The sequence below is a fragment of the Heliangelus exortis genome, chromosome 2 (assembly GCF_036169615.1).
Source record: "Heliangelus exortis chromosome 2, bHelExo1.hap1, whole genome shotgun sequence".
In the NCBI taxonomy this organism is placed as follows: Eukaryota; Metazoa; Chordata; class Aves; order Apodiformes; family Trochilidae; genus Heliangelus; species Heliangelus exortis.
This window is the reverse complement of record NC_092423.1, coordinates 109,209,153-109,223,592: the sequence shown is the minus strand read 5'-3', so window position 1 is coordinate 109,223,592 and position 14,440 is coordinate 109,209,153. Positions and strand designations below refer to the sequence as shown.

The 14,440-nt window shown below is 37.9% G+C and overlaps 1 protein-coding gene and 1 long non-coding RNA gene across 5 annotated transcripts in view; one reads left to right on the top strand and one right to left on the bottom strand.

Moving 5' to 3' along the window:
* LOC139793181 (uncharacterized) overlaps positions 1 to 6,003 on the top strand; it is a 37,302-nt gene extending 31,299 nt beyond the window's left edge. The window contains exon 2 of the long non-coding RNA XR_011724533.1: positions 140 to 6,003. This is a non-coding gene — a long non-coding RNA (uncharacterized lncRNA). The remainder of the gene's footprint in view (positions 1 to 139) is intronic.
* The window catches only part of SPIDR (scaffold protein involved in DNA repair), a 199,435-nt gene that overhangs the window by 36,800 nt on the left and 148,195 nt on the right, over positions 1 to 14,440 (bottom strand). The window lies entirely within an intron of this gene.

Genomic DNA, 14,440 nt, shown 5'->3' with positions numbered 1-14,440 from the left:
CTGCAAGTGAAAGTCTGATTTTCAGATTTTTTTAAAATACTTTACATGTAAAACTTTTATATTTTTCCTGCTTCCTCCCCCCTTGGTATCTTAATTTATTTTGCTTTTTTTTTTTTTTTTTTTTTTTTTTTCCAAGCAGTCACTGAATTTACATTGCTCTGATGAGCCCTAATGTGACAGAGCAGAGGAAAGCAGTGCTGCTTCCCACTGCAGAAACAGGGCTGAGGAGGCAGCTATCAGCAGGCTGGGGCCAAAAGCCCAGAGGAAAAGCCTCAGGACTATCCCCTCCAGTCCACCACTTCACCCACCGTGGCCTCCAGCCATGACTGGAAGAGCAAGCAGGTCTCCAGCCAAGACTGGAAGAGCCAGTATTGGTAGGACAGGACACACTTCATCTTGCTCCAAGTGCACCCTGTCATTTAACCCCCTCCCTCCCAGTGCTGCACTTGCACAAGAAGAGCATGGTTCTACTCATACAATTGTGGGTTGTTTGGCCTGCTAAATTCATCCCCAAATTGTTGGATAGTCCACAAAATTATTATGAAGGACCCAACTAACACGGAGGTGCTGCAGCTCTGAGCAGAGTGGTTACAAGCTGCGGGATTGAAGGGAAGAAGCAACATATTTTGGTAAAACCTCTCTCTCAGGAGGAGAACATGGAGGTGCTACAGTCTCTGTTTGCTGGAGAAACTTCAATAAACCTAAAGCAATAAACCTAAATCATTTAGGTTCATAAACTATCTCCAAAAGAGGACTCCCTTTGACTTCCCACATTCTGCCCCCATGGTAGCTGGCCACCACACACCCTACTTCAGGAAGGATTGTGTCAGCCAAGAGGAATGTGGATGAGAGGTGAATTGATGAGAGGGAGATCATTAGGAGATGAAGCAACAGCAGGAGGAAAATGTGGCAGGTGAAAAAAACCTTCAGGTTTTTTCAGGAGGAAATGCTCTCTGATATTACCACTTCCTTTCTTACACCTTGCTGTTCGCCATGTTTCCAGCAGTTAAAGATTAGAGCGAAAAATACCGCTCTGTGGCAACACCAGTGTAAGCCTGCAGATGACCTACAAGCATTACTGATGGAGCACTTCCCTTAGACACAGATGGATTTTTTTATATCAGGAATCAGGGATACAACAAGCACTGCTGAAAGGAAAGTGCAGATAGCAGCGGTTTTCCAATTTGAAAATAAAAATTAAAGTTTCGTTACAGCTTTAAGCTTCCACTATAACTTTTCAAATTGAGAAAACCCATTTTCCATTATAGGTCAAGTAAAGCTTTACAAATGACTTGTCAATAAGCAACGGGTTTGAGCCATTACCTAAACCTCACTCATTTTCCCTTGATTTCAATGAGCTTCATTTCATGCTGTACAGCAGGCAGAGAAAACACCTGGGCAGCACCAGTTAACATTCCTTCACCTTGACTTCATTCAATTATTCGTGCAAGTTTTCAGGCTTCTCTTCTAAAAAGCTATCAAAACTGAACACTAATCAAGGATCATAAACTGAAGTAATTTTATAAACATCACACCTAAAATTTCCTGTAATTTCAAGGAATCGTTTTTAGCAGGACTAGATCTTGGAGCACAGCACACAATGCACCAAAAAAAGAATCTTAAGTCTGCCACATTCTGATTTAATTTCATTAGTAGTATTGGCATTATTAATTTAATTGGGTAATCTTAAAACATGCATGGGGAATGGGAAATTTCACCCCTCTGGATATCTTTGGATGTATATGAAGATTTCAAAAGTTATTTGTGCTAATGGGGAGTGTCCTAAATGAAAAAATCTCTACTACATCATCTTAATCACAATTGCTTTTTACAGATGATACTCCTTATTTTCTTTCTCATGCATGTGGAATACTAATTTATTATAATGACATAATCAGTAATTACACAGGATTTAATATAACCTTGATCAAATACTAAGAAACTACACATGAGGCACACTTGATTCTGACTTTCCCTTCCTTTATTAAAAAAACAGTCCTGGAAGTAAGAATCTGTTCAAATATCAGTACAACACAGTTTATAGTCATTGTTTCAAGGTAAAGAAAAAAAGACGAAATCTAATCAGAAGTACAGGAAGATTTTAGAGAGACAAAAGATAATAATGTAAATTAGAACTGGATTAGGGCCCTTAGTAAACCTATCTAATCATGCCAAAAGAGGTGATTTAATATTCTGTGGTTAAGATTCTGGGTTTGTGTCTTATCCAAAAGAATATAAACAATAGCACATTGTTCTCCTACCACGTTGCTGGTGTTACAGCCTCTGATGTGATTCAGCACAGACTTGAAGGAAGAGGCACAGCTAAGCACAGTTTGGATTTTACTGAGCTGTCACACATTGCAGGCCAGTGGGAGATATAACATGACAGCCAAGATAACAAGATACATTTTGTCTTTAAACCATGCAGTTTCCTGTTGATAGTATTCTATATCATCACCCTTCTCTGGTCCTCTTTTTCCTGTCACACATACCTTGTTTAATTGAGACTTCACTGCACTGAAGAAGCATTAGGACAGGGATGATTTCTTCCACATGCCTGCAGAACATCTGATACAAGGTACAAGCCCTGATCCTCACTGTCTGTGTCACAAACTTAGATCAAAGCTTTGGCATAGCCACTTAACCATCAGTAGCTGCTGCATATCCTTCTTAACCACAGGCAACAGGGCCAGTATTTGCATTTTCAGACTACTGTCAGCATCTTAGCAGTTGCATTTTTGCCTCTCAGGCCCTCCACTGAGCAGGATCTCTTTGCATCAAAAGGTCTCAAATCAGGCTGCTCCTCCAGCCTGGCTTCACCTCCAGCCCCAGAACAAAGCTTTCAGGAACCATTAGAAGCAGGTTTGAAGGTTGCTTCAAGGGGATTCCTTCTTATTGGACATGTGATAGAAGGAAGACACAGAGAACCACCAGCATATAAAACCGATGGTATTTTACATAAGCATAAGGCTGCATTTTCATGCATTGTCTGCTGTCATGCAACACTCTGTTCATGGTGTTGTGTCCCCTGCCAGGTGATGCCAGGCACCCTTGATTTTGGCTCATGTGACACTATGTGCCTCATGTACTCCTAAATTGAAGCATAGAAAGAGCCTAAATTGAACACATGGGAATATTCTAAAGCAAATACAAAGCCTTCAAATGATATTCTCAAGAACAGGCCATAAAATGCCTGTATTTTTAATAAACGTGTTTTCTGGCCAGACATTTCCCAAACACATTTCCTAGCTTCCACCACTGCAAAAAGAGTGAAAATATCAACAATAAAGGAAAACACAGTAAGCGAATCCCACTTGGATCAATCTGAGTGTTTTGTGTTTACCATTTAAAAAAAAATGAGTTAAAAAATCGTAACTGAAATGGAATTTCTAAACAAGTGGTTTCAGAGTAGGAAAATGGCTTTGCTTCAAAACATAGCATTTTAGCGATTTCCCAGTTTTTCAATTGCTTGGACAAGCTTTTCATAAGAAGTTTTCATTTTTTTACAAGATGATCATTATTTCTTTGAATAATTCCCAACCATTTTTCCTAGAAATATTTTTCAAAACTAATGCAGAAACTATTCATTAGCTTTCAAGGCTTTGTTTTGATAAACATAATTATTTAATATACTGGCAAATAATTACCCAGTATGCCTGTAAGTAGAGGCAATGCTGAATGGTGAGAGATTAAAATGTAATATATATTTTTTCTGCTCTCCCTTTCTCATCGTAGCTATAGAAATATATTTGAACACATAACTTCCTTTTAAGCAGAAGTGAAACTGTAGGGAAAGCGATAAGAAAACCATTCTTGTGGGTAAATTTTAAATCACAAAGCTTACACAAAATAAAAGTGCATTTCTGTGCTTACATCTCTTCCTGGTTGTTAAAATAGCCGATTAGTGCTCAGGAAAAGTAGAAACCTAGTGGGAAAAAAAAGGTAATTTTTAAATTTTGAAAGCAAAAATAAAAAAGCCTAGGTTCTCTGAAGAAAGCCAAGAAGCTGAGAATCCTGGTGCCATCCCTGGAGGTGCAATGTGGCTCTGGCTGTCCTCTGGATGGGCTTCTGGGGTGGGTTCCTGGCCCTGATCCTGTAGATGAGACCAGACTTGGCATGCTCCTGAAGCAGAGGTACTGGGCTGCATGTGGGAACAGCATCCTGCCTGAAAGCAACTGAGTATTTGGGGCAGCCAGTGGAGAAGCCCAGTGAGGATCCTCAACCTTGCTAAGAAAAAGGGCTTATTCCAGCCATCCCTGTTGCCTTACCCAGACTCTGTGCAGGATCTGATCTGGATTTTACAGCCTAACTGCATCTACGGATTTTAAAGGTGCTTTACATGCATTCCCAAAGCAAGGAAGGAGGAAAACTCATGAGAATTCCCCTGGAGAATAGGTGGTAACCACAGCCTGTACCTAACCCCATTCGGAGGTGTCACTTTCACTAATTTTAGTTCTCAAAAGGTATCAGGCATGAACTGTATTTCACTGTTCTTTCTAAGCTAGTTACCTAAATAGGTTTGTCTAATGGAAGTCCCAAAAAACCTGATAAAAAATTTCTACACATAGAATTAGATTTAGTATTTTAAGAAATTCACACAGAACTCCAATTCAGCACAAGCTTTCCTTTCTTGACCAAAAGACATCTCTGTAAACACTGTTGTAAACAAATATACGTCTAAAACCACTTTTTTTTTTTTTCATATACTTCATATTTAGCCAAATATGTAATTTCAAAGGCACTAAAAGGCATCCTATTATAGGTATATGTTCCCAGCTTCGCTTGACCTGATATGACAAAACAGGATGCCCAAGCAAGACCTTCAAGATTCAGAAAGCATTGAATATTAGCAGAATAAGGTAGCAGGAAGAACTTTCTTTAGAAGGGCTAATGCTTTCCCAGTTGCCAACAAAACTGATACTGAAAATCACATACTGCATGTTCAATGTTTGTTTAAAAATTAAATTTTTGTATTTCAAAAAGTTATATACCTACAGCACAGACAAATATTTATGTCCTTGTAGGGCAAATAAATATGATATAATAAGATTTGGGATGAGACACCAAGAGAATGTTTAATTTCATTTTTACAATTGTTTTATTTCAATTCTTAACTCCCCCTGTCTTCCCACATCCATTTCCCCTTTCTCCTCAATCTGCCATACTCTGTGTGTTTTTAACTGCTGCACACACTGATCTCTGTTTGCATACTGACCCCAAATTTCAGTTCTAGTTACCAATGAAAGATTCCTGGTATTCCTCATTTTTTCATTCCACTGGTTTGAATCCTACAGCTAGGATGTTATTGTCTTACAGCACTTGTATAGAGAGTATATTCTTTGTATGTTTTACATTGTATTTTTTAATCATTATGAAGTGCTAGGGAGGTAGGGCAAATCAACTCTTTAAATCCAGCTATACAAACAACATCCAACTGATGAAGTGGCAAGGATGTTTTGTAGAAGTCATTTATATTTCCCTAGTGGGCAATATTGTTTTGTAGCTAAAATACTCCAGTTAACAAAATATTATGGTGAGCAGGACTGGAAAAAAAACCTTAAAGTGAACAGATGTTATTTCTGGTTTACATGTATGAGTCAGCAAGAGTAACAGAAAACTTAAAGTATCCATACAGATTTGTCCTGGGACTCTGGTTACCTTCTATGGCGTCAGTGCTTGGAAACCTTGGTAACAAAGCAAGCTCTCTGTCAGATGCCAGAGAGAAACACTGTCTGCAATTGTTCCAAAATGAGGTCGAAGAAACAGCTTAACACTTCTGAACAACTTCAGCACCTAGATAGAGGGTGTTGCTGATGCTGGTCTGGAAGGACACACTCTTGGGAAAAGCACTGTCCTCACCACCTCTATTTTTCCTACCTGAAGAACAACAGAGACAATTCATCTGCTTCAACAATGCAAGTAAGGTGTTATTTATTTGGGTTTAGAAGCACACAAATGGAAACTACTGTTATAACCATGACATTATGATAATTGCCACAGTGATCTTCTTGTTCTGCTGACTCAGTTTACTGATGTTCTCAGAGAAGATTGCCTAACCCTGACCACTGTGTTAAGAGTTATGAGGTGGCCCAAACTTAGAGAAAATTGCACTTGGGTTGCACGATTTCAGTATCACAGTGGGTGAAATGGATTAAGGGAGAATGGATGCCCTGGATTTTACGTCTGTTCTAGTTTTCCTGTCTGAAGGCTGACTTGACTAACATTAAATTGGAAAACTATTAAAGCATCATTTGTCCTGTTCACTGTGCAAAAAGGGTGGACAATTTGGGAGGAATAATTAATATTAAAATAGACTTTGCATCAGAATTTTAATATCTGCTCTTGACCTATTTACTTCAGTGTCCAAAATATCTCCAAAGTTCATCTCTTAAAGTTTACCTTTGGTACTTTAAATACCCAAAGTAAAATCTGCTAAAAATCATTTGGCATACATTTAAAGCATCTCATCACACAGTTTTACAAATGTACAACTTAGCTGGAAAAATTAGAAATTGTAAATTGCGATTCATAAAAATTATGCAAGAATGGTTTCTAGGTAGCAAACAAAGCTGTGCTTTGCCGTCAGAGAGTCAGTAATTTCTCCAGAATTCATCACAACAAGCTTCACACTTTCCTTACTTTGTATGTTAATATGCAGGTAAAAAGATGGTTCCACTACAGAAATAACTCTTACAGTTCCAGCTCTCATGTAACATGTGAATGGAGATTAAAAAAAAATAAAATTATCTGAAGCCTATACTGGGCAGAGATAAAGTACCATGTATTTACACATCACACAAAAATGAGTTAGAATATTATAATGGCTACTCACAAAGTGATGCTCCCAAAGAGAAAGAATATTGTCTTTCAGCACTGCAGCAGCAGTTTAATGTACAGTAGCAAACTTTCCTGCAAACTTTGCCAGGTCATAGACAGACGTTTTCCCAAAATACAACCATGCCAGCAGAAGGCAAAAAAATGCCTTTCCATTGTCTTTCCAAGTCTTTTCTAACACATCTGTATAATCAAATAAAAATAAAATGACCTGTGACAAGGCCAGTTTGCACTAAGATGCAGAATCACAGAATCATAGAGTGGCTTAGGTTGGAAGAGACCTTAAAGATCCAACCCCCCTGCATGGGCAGGGACACCTCCCACTAGACCAGGTTGCAATCTGGCCTTGAACACTTCCAGGAAGTGGAAAAGAAATAAAGACATCTACAATCTCTGATGACATAAGACTGTATTAATCAAAGTAAAACTGCTCAAAGAAAATAGAAATTGAAATTTGCAGTTCTCAGGGTTAGAATACTCGGTCTGCTGAGAAACAGACAAAATAACCTGCCATCAACTTCCTTTGTATAAGATTTGTGATGTTAGAAGTGATTTGGATGAGAAATTTAACATAGGCAATCTCAGGACACAGGAAATTTTGGTATGTTGTTTTCAAATTTCTGGTTGAGTAATGAAAGAAATATTAACATCTCCACCTACACTTCCCCACAAAATAAACTTTTTAATGACCAGATTCAGCAATGAAAATGTCCAGCTTCTCATGACATGCATTTTAGTTCTCTGTAGATTTCAAGATAGTTTTTTTTTAATCTTCTTATCTATGACTTCAAATCATGTTCACAGAAGGTTTTTCATGTCCAGTCATAAGATTCTGTAATTTTCATGCTCTGTAAGAATAGCAAAATTTTAAGCTACTTATTTTTTCCATATATAAAGGTAGATATAAATACACATCCATGAATATAAATACCTCCATATCATAATCCAGACTGAAAACACTGTTTGTCAGGTGGCTTCAACATTTAGCACCCACAAACTAAAAATTCCACAGTTTTTACATCCACAAACTAAAGACCAGTTTCATGTCAGGAATTATTCAGTGGAGCAGATACCATATGAAGATGTGCCTGCCACACACAACCAATTTCCCACTCCTGAGCTGTAGTTGCTGTCTATGCTCCTCCCTCGTGGAGCTGTGATGACAAAACAGGTTGAGGCAGAACAAGAAAGCAGATCAGGGAACTGACCTGGCTTTAACAAACAAACCTCAGATGCAAAAATAAAGTTCTTTACATGAAGTCCTACATCCAGCTCTGGAGTCCCCAGCACAGGAAAGACATTGACCTGTTGGAGTGGGTCTAAGGGAATGCCACAAAACACGATCAGAGGACTGGAGCACCTCTCCTATGAACATAGGCTGATAGAGGTAGGGTTGTTCAGCCTGGAGATAAGAAGGCTCCATGAAGACCTTACCATAGCCTTTCAAAAATTAAAGAGGACTTTTAAGAAAGATGGTGACAGACTTTTTTAATAGACTTTGTTGCAATAGCACGAGGGTTAAGGCTTTTAAACTTAAAGAGGGTAGAATCAGACTAGAGATAAAGAAGAAATTTTTTATGATGAGGGTGGTGACACACTGGAACAGGTTGCTCAAAGAGGTGATAAATGCCCCATCCCTGGAAACATTCAAGGTCAGGTTAGGCTCTGAGCAACCTGGTCGAGATGAAGATATCCTGGGTCACCGCAGAGAGGTTGGACTAGATGACCTTTGAAGATCCCTTCCAATAATTCGATGATTATATTTTTGTTTTGCATGTTTGCTGACTTAGCACCACAAACAGCTGTTCCAGCTCAACTGAATGGGAACCCTGGCAAGCAGACAGCTCAGCAGGACATGGAGAAGTAGGGAGATGGACATGGAGTGAAATGAATTTTAAGATGGTTTAGAAAGAGAGAGAATAATTTATCACGGACATCCTCAAACAGAGACCACAGCTTTGGTCATACCTGAGGTGAAGGAATAAACCAAATGAGATTTCTGCCACTGGTATAAGGTCCATCACTACCCTCCTGTCCCCTGTCTTTGGTTTTCACAGAAACACTGGTCTGAATCCCTCCACCTTGTAAGAATAACTCTTGTAAGAATAATTTTTACATGGAATATTTACAGCAACTATGGCATTTGATGTAACTTTAGTAACATTTTCATTTTACAGCTGCAGAAGAGACAGGCCAATTTAAAAATGGAAACTACCTAAAATGAACAGCAGAAACACTTCAAAATTACTGAAAGCCAGTCTCATGGAGAACATAAAAACCTTTCAAAAATTAACTTTTTTGTATATTTTAAAGTTAATTTAGTCTTTTCAGTGTGCCAATGTACTTTTCCAGCTATACACTACAAAAACACAAACACATCTGTATTTCCCCTAGAAGAATTAGTTCATTAACACTGTAGATTTAAGATTTAGGCTTCAGAAGTGAAGTCCAGGCTTTCAAACTCAAATTTCAGTTAGTGTCCAAGTGCCAGCCACTATACGTCTGTCTCATACTTCTTCTGATGAATCTTCTGTATAGATAACTGAATTTTTTAAGCTTAACTAAAACTTCAAATGTGATGCTATTTAATGGTATGCTTTATTGACTTTCTATTTATTTATAAACAATTATTTTTAAAGGTTTTTTTTTTTAAATCCTCTAGTGATATCTGCCACTGTTGAAATACATTAGACTGAAAAATTACTGTATTCAAATGAACACCTTAACTTTAGCATTTCTTTTTCTTAGACTGAGACAGATCAACTGATAAATAAGACGGCTTCAAACACTTCTTCCTTTACTTTATCACTTCATACTTTAAAGAATTACAAACAGTTAAATTTTTATTCTTTTTTTTTCATAATAAGCAAACCACTACCTATTTGAACATTTTACATTCAGGAGGTAGTGACAAAACCAGCAACAACTTTCTTACTGATTTCACTGATTTCAAAAGGGGAAAGAAAAAAAATGCAATAATGTTTGCTGTTTTTAAGGAACTAAATGGACATAAATTGTCAGCCTCTGGGTCATCAGTAAGCATAGGCCAGAGCATCGGAACGAATGACTGTGTTGTGAAGCCTACAAGCTTTATTTGGTTTTTAGTTCACATTCCTGCAGAGTGAGACATTCTTAATTTGGGAGAGCTATGGGTAAACATTTATGGGAAAAAATTATTGAATATTTCCTTTCACAAAGGTAGCAGGCAAAATAAAAACAAAACCACCTCCACATAATGCTAGAGGTGGTCTTTAACTATCAAAATTCAACAAAGCAATGAGTTATCTATGCTTCTTTCTGACAGGCATTATGAGCTTTCATTACTGGGAGACCAGTTTCCCTCCCCCTGTTTATCCTTCACAAATTCATACTATGTTTATTTTCAGATAGAGACAGCATTATCCATATGAGAAGATGCATCCCAAACAGGCTGGTCCATCATATGGAGATAGTAGTAATTATTTGGGTCCCATGTACACTTGCACTTAGATTTAGCATCACAGAGGAAGTGAAAATACTTACAGAGGTAATGATACTTGTTACAACACTTGATGTAATACATAACTACCACTCACTTCCCAAACTTCTCACTGAACTCCAGTAGCCTTTGAGAACTGTTTGTTGCAATTCAGTTTATGGCACAACATTTTAAATGTTCTTACTCCAAAAGACTTTTGAAAGATGAAGATTTTCTCTCCAAATGCAAAACACATGCTGCTTGCAGAAGATTAAAACAAATCCGAAACACAGTTTATTCACCCCAGGGAAAGAAGGTGCAGATGGGTCTGAGGCTTGAGAGGACAGTATGTATGGTTGTAATGAAAGGCAAAATACAGGTTTTTCTCCTGGCTTTAGCCCTCGGCACTACAGCTCATTTGTCTAAGCTAAGTTTGAGAAATTTACAGGAACACCTAAGAACATATTTCAGCTGTGTTTTGATCAGTGAGCACAGAGAGCAGGACTAATGCTAACTCTACAAGCAGGAACATGTTGGCCTGACTGTATGTGGATCAGGGACATCAGAACTCTCTTCTTCCTCTGACCAAACTAAGATGCAAACTTTCTCTACAGAAAATTCAAATGCATACACACCAGCCCTGCTGCATTTTAAACATTATGTGATTTGTAATTATTAAAAAACAAAAACACCACCTCCTCCTTTTTCTTATATCTACAATATTATGCATGCCAAATGGCTCCCGAGCTAAGTGAGACCGAATGCATTGTCCTGATTTTCTGGGCATGCAGACAGATTGCATTACCACTAAACTAATGGCTTTCACATTTTTTATTCTAGGATTAAACCTGCACCATCTACATTTCCTGATTTCAACAACTGTAGGGTAAGAGCTCCACGAAACAGACCTATTCCAAACACCCAGTTAGCCCCAAGAGCTAACTTGATGTAGAGTGGATGGTACACCAGGCTGTACACTGCTTTCCCTCACACCAAATAATTTCCAAAGCTGATCTTCTCTGGCTGCTTAGGAAGGGTGCTTTCTTCCTCTTCCCCCTCTACTTTTCAAGGCTGAAGAGTTTGCACTACATGAGCAAATCCCTGACAGCAACCTGGAAGCTCCTTCCAGTGTGGTTGCAAAGATGAGGCAGCTTTGCAGAATTTTATCATGATTGTGGTAGGGCCAAGCTTTTATTAGTATTTCCAATATTTGAGGCAATTTTCTATAAACTCCTCAATATAGCTCAAAAATAACTCTGGGGCAGTCAGCCTAGTGAAACTTCAGGCATGTGTTTTTCTGAAATGTTAGGCAAACATCTATAAGATTTCTCTTCATGGTACCCCCATGATAGTATCATACATGAAAAGGAAAAATCAATAACAATAAAGCAAATTTTGTTCCTAAGCAATACAACAATATGCCACAGATTTAACCTTCTTAAACATGAGACAAAAAATTAGAGCAGAATTAGATTCACAGCACTTTGTTCCACCACAACTATGTGTAAAGGTGTCATACAGCTTAGCCTCTGAGTACAGCACAAGAGTGATTTAAAAACTGACAGGAGGAAAAAGCACTACATTTTCCTGGGAAGTGATCTATGCTTAATAGCTGATCCTTCCCAAAAAGCCTAGAGTTCCACATTTGTTTGACTGTTCCACTAGGGGAATGATTGCCTGCTTTTCCAGGGAAATTGGGAGGATTTATTAGCTGCTATTATTAGTCACATGTCTTCAAACATTGATCATATTTGTTCAAAACCAGTAGTGCAATAATTGGAGCCTCTTTCTAACAAATGATAAATGTTCTAACAAATGTTAAAATGTTCTGTTCCACTTTAGTTTATTGGAGATTTCAGAACACAGTTCACTGTTGCTTAATATAGTTAAAATACAGCCAAAATGAAGTCTTTTTCAAAAAACTGAAAAGCTGATTTGCATGTGGCTTGCTATATTTCTTCTAGGAAACAATAAAAGTGCAAAATGCCCTAACGAAACATCAAGGTACTATGACACTATGAAACAGATACTCCTACCTGATTGCCACACCTTTTAAAATTATGCATAGGGAGTCTCTTGTTAGTCAGTTTTTGGAATGTCAAGCAACTCATAAATTATTATCTGGACCTAAATAAATGTATGCTATGTAAAAACGTCGTATTTATTTAAAGAGTGAAATGAATCATTACTTCAAGTATTCAAATAGCAACATCCTTCCTTAGGATTTTACTTCAGCTCTCTTTTATATAGCTGACTTCAGACTATAGCAACAAGCTACTGGCAAGCTGAGATTCTTCTTCACCTGTTTTAAACATTCACCAGTCAGCTTTAAATATGATAAAAAATGTTTGGTATTGCCATCATTATGCTAGTTTAAAGCAGGAAGGTAGCTGCAAATCTTTAGGGACAGAAAAACTTAATTACAATGGTTTGATTTTTTTTTTTTTTTTTTTTTTTAGTATTCTGTTAATGAAATAATCTCAATTCTTGTATTTTGCCACTTTATCAGTAACATCAAGGACTGTTAGCAGAATTACAAGAGATGGAAAAATGAAGAAAATATAAAGAACCTGACAATGTAATCAAGCTCTGAAAAGCCCCACAAGGGTTTGGTGTTCTTATTTTATTAAGAGCAAAGTATCTTCACATAGGGGTCACTTAACCTTTTCTTCACCTTCTCTCACAACACAGCTATAAAAGCTTAAAAATGTTCTTTTACTCGAAAGAGGTTTTCTTCAGTTACTCATAAAGAATTACTCACACTTGGCCAGTGGTTTGTATCAATTTAAGAGAATAACACAGAGAGATGTGTTTTTAAAGTGGGGAAATCCCAGCAACCCACAGACATGAGCAACAAGGATGCACACAACCTCTGAGAGAGTATATGAGGAACAAAAAAGAAGCAAGGTCAAATCTCAGGTCAATTCACTGTGAAAAATGGCTAATTCAGGGTTTGAAGAATTCTGTGACAAACAAACCAAAAGCGCAGCGTCCAGTAGCCTATTCCCTGCAGGCCCCCAGAGTCATGGAGTTGCTCTCAACCAAACCCATGCTTGTTTAAACACAGCTTCTCCTACCCTCCCTCATTATCTCATCAGAATTAATGATTATCTGATTAATAAATTGTTACTCAATTACCACTTAACCCAATCCTCATCAATTAATCCTAGGCACACCTTTCAAACCACAATTGAAAAAAGGGATGCTCATCTCCTCCTCTTACTTTCCCACATTCTCCTTCCCCTCCTCCCAGATGAACACATTCTGGGATTTATCTTCATGTATCAGATGCAAGAACTGGAGTCTTCCATACCTTTTCAATACAGGGCAAATAGGAGGTGTTGGTCTTAAGCCTACCTTCTGCAGTGTTCTGCTTTCATCTTTTGCAATAGTGTCAGTGACTGCTGCAGTGTTTCAGTTCTAACAGCTCCTCAAAAAGTGGTCCCACATTGCCCAACACCCCTTGACTCTCCCTAACTCCTCCAACACTACTTTTTAGGTTTCTTTTTAATCTCTCAGCTTCCTTACAGGGAAGCAGCTCCTTAGCCCAGCTTGTTCATTTGTTCACCCTGAATGAACGAAGTGCTCTCAACATGCAAAAGTCAAAAGAGATACAAATCCATGAATAAAATTCTAATTGCAGCACTGCCCTATTCCACAGGCTCTGTAAGTGATATATATTGCATGCAGGATGCCAAAATAATTTGTGTACTGCGTTGACATTTTTTTTATGTCCCCCATAATGTTTGGAATACCACACTACAGAGGGTGCAAGAAGATAAGATCATTTATATAAGCAAAATATGACCTTATAGCTGTGAGCACCAATACTGTTTGTATGTGCAATTATTTGCTTTACACGCCACATCGATTCTGCAAACAGTGACTATTTAGCAATAATCATCTCTTTCTATTGTATAATACTGAATGGGAGGGGGCAGTGGAGAAAAATAAGACTTTAAAGACCACGGATAAATAGTATACTGACTGCAAACTAACTAGTGTGGAATTCTCAAGTTTGAGCTCTGAGAACAGAAATTCAGGGCTGAAAACCAGCAGAAAATTAAAAGAGCAACCTAATCAAAAAACCAGAGCTGCAAGAGGTTGTGCTTCTCCGGGAGAAAACATGGCAGGAGACAGAATAAATGC